This window comes from Nicotiana tabacum, chromosome 13, assembly GCF_000715075.1.
Source record: "Nicotiana tabacum cultivar K326 chromosome 13, ASM71507v2, whole genome shotgun sequence".
Classification (NCBI taxonomy): Eukaryota; Viridiplantae; Streptophyta; class Magnoliopsida; order Solanales; family Solanaceae; genus Nicotiana; species Nicotiana tabacum.
The window spans coordinates 105268590-105276072 of NC_134092.1; positions in this window are offsets into that span (position 1 = coordinate 105268590).

The window sequence follows — 7483 nt, forward strand, 5'->3', positions numbered from 1 at the left end:
TTTAAATCTTAAAAAATAACAAAAATATATTAATCTTTATAATTTCTAGATTTTAATTGCATTTGTAAAAAAATACTAAAATACCAAAAATACATTAGTAACTTTACATGCATTCGTTAGTTAAATAATTAGTTAATTGTTAGAAAAATAGATAATTAGGTTAATTTTGTAAAGCTAGTTTTAATTAGAATTAGATTGGTTAATTTAGAAAAAACAGGGAAAGAAAGAGGCTTTTTACTTTGTTTTCAGACTAGGCCAGTGATCAACGGCCCAAATCTTGCTCCAATTTCGCCCAGTCCAGACCCCATTAAACCCGGTCCAGCCCCAAAGACCCCCAAATGACCCCGTTTTGCCCTTTTGAATCTCAGCCGTCCATCAAGTCCCATCCAACGGCCCTAAAGCTAACCCCATTTTACATTTAACTGTCTGAATACCCCCCCCAAAACCCTTAGAGACCAGTTCATTTTCCCATTTTCATTCCCTCTTATCTCTCTCACTCAAACTCTAACCGCCCTAAAATCCCCAAATCCCTCACCGGCGGCCACCACTCTAAACAGCCCCAAACCTTTACCCTATAATCCCCGTCTCATCCTCACCCTATATGTAACGATCTGACTGGTCGTTTTGAGCTCCAGTACGATGTTCGGTGGTTTGAGGCCTTGAGTAGCTTCACTTCAGGTATTATGACTTGCACGCGTGGTCGGAATTTAATTTCGGGAAGTTGAGAGTTGATTTGGAAAGAAATCTCTAATTTCGGAAGCTTTAAGTTGGAAGAATTGACTAAGGTGTGATTTTTGAGCAAACGACCTTGGAATCGGGATTTGAAGGTTCCAACAGGTTCATATGATGATTTTGGACTTGGACGTATGTCCGGATCAATTTTTGAAAGACCCGGGAGCGTTTCGGCGCCTATTGTAAAAAGTTGGCATTTTGGAAGGATTTCATAAATTTGGGTTGAAGTGTATTTTAATGTTATCGATGTCCGTTTGGAATTTCGAGCCTGGGAATAGCTCCGTATAGTGATTCTAGTCTTAGGAGCACGTTCGGATATGGATTTGGAGGTCCGTAGGTCATTTCGGGTTCATTTGGCGAAAGTTGAAAATTTGAAAGTTTTTGGGAAGTTTGACCGGGAGTGGACTTTTTGATATCGGATTCGGATTCCGATTCCGGAAGTTGGAGTAGGTCCGTAATATCAAATGTGACTCGTGTGAAAAATTTGAGATCAATCGGACGTGATTTGATAGATTTCGGCATCGAATGTAGAAGTTTGAAGTTCTAAAGTTCATTAAGCTCGAATTGGGGTGCGATTCATGATTTTGATATTGTTTGATGTGATTTGAGGCCTCGAGCGAGTTCATGTCATATGTTGGGACAGGTTGATGTGATTGGACAGGGTCCCGGGGGCCTCAGGTGTGTTTCAGACCAAGTTGGGCTGCTTTGGAGCTGCTGTGCTGGTGTCTGGTTTCCTTCTTCGCGAACGCGAAGGATCTCATGCGTTCGCGAAGAGGAATTTTGGGGCTGCTGGAATTTGGCCTTCGCGAACACAAATCAGTGGACACGAACGCGAGGCAGAAGCTAGGAAAGCCTTCGCGAATGCGACATAGGGGCCACGACCGCGAAGAAGGAAGAGGACTGGGGGACCTGGAGCCATTAAGCCTTTGCGAATGCGGAGCTTCAACCGCGAACGCGAAGCAGTAGGGCTTGAAGGCATCGCGAACGCGGCCTAGCTGACGCGAACGCGAAGAGGAAATTGGAAGTAGTGCATTTTTGGCCTTCGCGATCGCGATGATCTTTCCGCGAACGCGAAGAAGGACGGACCTAGGCAGTGAAGTTTTAAAATAGGAATTTGACCATTTTCATCTCATTTCCTCCATGGGAGCCGACCTTGGAGCGTTTTGGAGCACCATTTTCAGCATTAATCACAAGATAAGTGATTCCCACCTATTTTAAGTTAAATACATGGTATATATATGGATTTAAATATGGAAATTTGTATAAATTTGGGATTTTGAAAAAAAAAACTTAGAAATTGGTATTTTTGGATTTTGACCACGAATTTGGACATGCAATTGGGAATAAATCATATATTTGAGTTAGTAATAGTATGGGTAATGTTATCTTCAAAAAATTCGGAATCGGGCACGTGGGACCGAGGGTTGAATTTATCGATTTTTTCGAGCGGAGTTGGAAATTTGTTATAATTTGATTTATAATAAGTATAAGAGTATATATTTATGGATTTTCATTTTGATTGACTAGTTTTGGAGCTACAAGCACCAGTTTGAGGTGTTAGAGCGGCTTGGAGTCAGTTATGGAACTTCGGAGCGAGGTAAGTCTCCTGTCTAACTCTGTGAGGGGGAAACTACCCCTAGGTGTTGTAATTTATATGTGTTACTTGTTGTGGGGGCTTACGTACGCACGAGGTAACGAGAGTCCGTACGTAGCTACATTCATGTTATTGTCCAGGTAGACTCAGGTTCACGCCATGCTATAACTGTACTGTTCGAGTTATCTCTTGCCTATTAAATACTTTTACTTCACATTACGACTTGAGACTAGACATGCGTAGAGTGATAGATTTGCTATTGTTGAGATTTGACGAGTTTCATGATTTGCCGCAGAATAATTGTGTTTCCTCTTTCGGATTTCTCCCGCGCTATGCATTTTCGACAAAAGGTTTTTCCTTAAAATTATAACTCACACGTTTATTCGTGAGTGGGGTCAAGGACCTGTTTAAGTTTCTTATTCTAATGGGATCGGGCCGCTCGCCTCGGCGGGCTTATATACCACACTCTCATGGGAGCGGGTAGTTCGCCTCGACAGTATAATAGATACATCTATGGTTTGTGTCGTTCGACCCTAGGCAGTGCACAGATTATGATGGGATCGGGCTGTACGCCTCGGCATTTCTATAAAATACTCTCATGGAATCGGGAGTAATATTTGACAAAAAGTCAGTGTATCTATGAGTCTTCCTAATTTGGATTATGAACCTATCTAGTGAGATCCATTATATATATGTATATATGCCCTATTGAGGAGGAAATTGCTAATTGAGAGCTTGAGTTTATCATAGAGAGGAGGATTGTACTACGTATTTATACTTGTTTATTTTGTTCGTTTACTCTGCCCCATATCTATTTTACTTCTTAATGTATTTGTCTTATTTGACCACTAGTAAGTGTCGATGTCGACCCCTCATCACTACTTCTCTAGAGTTAGGCTAGATACTTATTGGGTACGCATTGATTTACGCACTCATGCAACACTTGATGCACATTTTGTGCAGGTACATATATGTCAGGTGGTCTTTCGGACGCAGAGGCGCGACTATTGCGGGGACTTACCGTGAGCTGCATTTCATGTTACGATCCGTAGCCTGCAGAGTTTCTATCAGAGTTATTTATATTCTCCTATCTAATTTGTATGCCATACAGGGGTTGCATTTTATTATATTTCCTAGTTGATGCTCATGCACTTGTGACACCGGGTTTTGGGGGTGCTTATGGGTTGTTCTTTATTGTAATCGTGAAAACATTACCATTTACCCTGTAAATCCTATTTCTTACTATTTAATTGATGAAAATTATGATTTCAAAAATAATAAAATGAGTAATTAAGTTAATTATTCACTATTGGATTGCCTGACGACGGTGTTAGGTGCCATCACGACCTTTAGTGAATTTTGGGTCGTGACACTATATCACCCTTTTGTTTCTTCAAAAACCATTTAGATTTCCACTAATTCCAGATCTAACCCCCCTCCCCCCCCAGAAACCCTAGGTTCTTTCCTTTTTGATTCTTCAAGCTTCAAGGTTCGATTCAAGCTGAAAATCACATTAATCGATTGTTCTCAAGATGTTAATTTCAGTTCGTGTCGAAGACATCGGAATTCGGCCGAATCTCGTTGAAGTCGCTTCAATTGAACCATTTTTCTTTTCATTAGGTACATCCTCACCTTGTTCTATCTCATTTTGGTTTTCATTTGTTTTAAGAAAAAAAAAGATCAGAGGAACTGTCCTTTAGGCTTAATTGAAATTGCTTGTTTGAGTATTAAAATTAGCCTAATTAGATTAGCTTCAGCACATAGGTTAGTTAATTAACCCGTAGATTAATATCTAGTTTAACACATTTGTGTGTTTGAATTCCTTAATTGCATGTTAACTAGTTTTAATTGTAAGCTACAGGTTTTATCAACTTTTGAGTTTAATTAGATGTTGGGACATTTTGTTTATTAAAATTATTTGCTAGGATAAATTGCATCACTGTTTTCCTCGTTTGATTTTTGTATTTGTTTGATAACCTTGTTTTGTAAATATTAGGAACTTAATATAGTTAATTGAAATAAATAAATTTATGAGAATCTTTTAGATGTTTCTAGAAAAAGAGCAGCTGGAAAAAGGGACAACTGTCCTAATTCGTTAAGAAAAGACGCTGAAAATGAGATAAATATCTGGAAATAGGGATAGCTGTCCAAATATTGTTAGAAAAAGATGTCATTCCCCTGAAATTTAGGAGCTGACAGATTCCTTTTAAACTCTCTCTCATTCCCTATCCTCTTGCACATCATTCTCTGTATAAAACCTTCCCATTCTCTCACTGAGACACACGTCAATTCTCTGAATTTATCTCAAAGAAAAGAACACTCTGAAACATTCAGTCTAAATACGAAACAAACAAAAAATATAGAAAAAACAATTCCAAACTTTTCTTTGTTCTGTCCTCATGCTTCATTTCTTTTGGGTTTTACAAGTGTGATTGACTGCTGAAACCTTGGTTTTACTGCTGATTTTTCTCCTGGAATTTTAACTTGAACCAGATTCTACTCTTATTTGGATTATCCTTTAGTGTTTTCCTATTCAGCTAGGTCAGTACTAAGTTCCCTATGTTGTTATATTTTTATCGAATGATCAAATATTGTTATTCTTGATTGATTTATGAGTATTTGTTCTCTGCTCTCTTAATGTGTTAGCTTAAATATGTTTTTCACTCGTATGGGTCAATTTGATATTTATGGTCATTCAAGCATGTGGCATCAGTTGTTAAACCTTTTCTTTAGTCTTGAACAAGGTTGAAGTTTTGTTTAAATCATGCAGATTTGGTAGTAGTTCAAACAGAAGCTTTACTATAGTGTTGTGTGTGAAATATGTGGATTTGTGTTAATTTTGGAATGCAAGAGAGTTGTTATTACTGACTATATGGCTGTGATATGCAAATATGACCACTAGTTGGTCAGATCAGTGAACTCTAAGGCTAAGAGATAGATTCAGAGTCATTGGTGGATGGAAGTTAAGCTGAAGATTAATCATATCCTGTTTAAGTTAGCCATTATTGCGAACAACTCATGTATATATTCAAAACAATTTATGCCCATTACCATTATTAAGAATCATTATTGAAATGGCCAGAATTGTAAGTGTTAGAGTTCAATCAGCTTTTTCTTTTGAAGTTGAATGCCAATTTAAAACTAACAATGATGATTTTCTTTGGCTTTGTCATTGATCCCCTACTGTTGCTCGCTATTAAGCAGCAACAACCTTGTGAATTTACAGAAGTGGCTATTTGGTGAAGAGCTTGCAATTTTCTTTGCTTCTTCTTTTATCATGTATTTGATAGTTTGTAAAATTCAGTGGATAGGATAAGCATTGCATTCACGTTCTTTTAGAATTTGAACATTTGTTTATGAGCCAACAAGGCCGGATATGAGATTAGAATTAATAGAATGTTAAAGTTAAATTTGGAGCTTCGGGTTCATCATAAACCCAGTGCTATTTACCTTGGACTCACCCTGGGTTTAAACATAATCCAAAACGATTTTATTCCCTTTAGTTTCGCCATCAAATTAGTTAAACTAAGTTCTGTTAGAGGAACAATTTCTTTTAAATATTCACGTATTCTTTTAGACTCTTATCAATTCGCGTACACTTTGTCCAAAATGAGATTCCATAATCCTTGCCCTTTCACAATCATCTTAAATTAGTTCAAATAATTTATAAATATCGTAATGTGCTTTAGGCGTGATTAATAAATCATCGTGACTATGGGTATGGTTCTCGTAGCATAGTCATGATACATAATCCCCAATTCGAGTGCGCGTTCACGCGACTTGACCACAACTTTAAATAATTAAAACTGATATGTTGTAAATCACGGGTACGTTTCACGTAGCGTGATTTGCGATGTGTACAAAAATAACAAGTGCGCGACACCGCGACTTGTTTAAATAAATTTCATAATTATTGTAAAATAATTAAAAGCGGTTAAAAGATAAAATGCATAATAGGTTTTAAACATATAATAAATCAGATAATTATGCCAATTATTAATAGTTGAGCGACCGTGCTAAAACCACGGAACTCGGGAGTGCCTCACACCTTCTCCCGGGTTAACATAATTTCTTACCCGGTTTTCTATGTTCGCAGACCATAAATAAGAGTCAATTTCCTCGATTTGGGATTTAAAATAAACCGGTGACTTGGGACACCATAAATTATTCCAAGTGGCGACTGTGAAATAAATAAATAATCCCATTTCGATTAATGTCACTTTAATCGAAAAAACTCCCTTATCCCATCCGTTCGGAAAAAAGGAGGTGTGACAAGAATTTGATTCCGGGCATACGTCCAAGTTCCAAATCACGATACGGACCTACCAGAACTGTCAAAACACTGATCCGAGTCCGTTTGCTTGTGATTGTCTGATATTACATGCTTGGGCCTAATGTGCTAATTGCCGCTCTTTACCGCTTTGATATTACCGCTTCTCTCTGAGTCTTCTAAATCTTCTGGGAAGCGCATGCTGGCGTGGCTTCTTTTTTCTGTTAGAATACCCTAATTTAGAATGAGGATCGGATCAGTTACAAAGGCGGATGTCCTTTTGGTTACCGATACGTTGCCCCCTCTCGGTTCGAGTTGTCCGCTCGGGTAAGCCAGGTCTAGAACAATACACCCACGTTTTAAACCTAGAATAACATAGCCTCATGTCGGATCCCTAGTAGGAACGTTTGTTTGCATCACGTGCATTTGACTTTGGGGACTCAACACAGTGGTTGGGTCCGTCTAGGACAGGTGTACCCGAAACTAAAAAGACCATCATAATACATTTTACGTGCTACTTGTGCATTTGTTTGTTTCGGATTGTATGTTGACCGGCTTCTAGAGTAGGGAAAGAAAATCAAAAAAAGTCAAGAGTGAAGTAGGAGAGAGAAATTCACCCGATTTTGAAAACTGCGGTATTCCAAATATCCCAAAACTCTGCCAAAATTTTGAAAAAAAAAAGAGAAAGAAAAAGTCATTGTGTCCAAAAGTCATATTTTCCTGTTGTGTCAAAACTTGCCGAACTACGCGGGTTTGATTCTTACCGGATGTGAGATACATAGGCAACCTGCATCAGGTTCAGCCCCGTTTTTGCAAAAATAACTAAAAATATGAAATGTTGTCATTTTGTCATAAATAAAGTGAGGTGATGCCATTTTTTTCCAAAT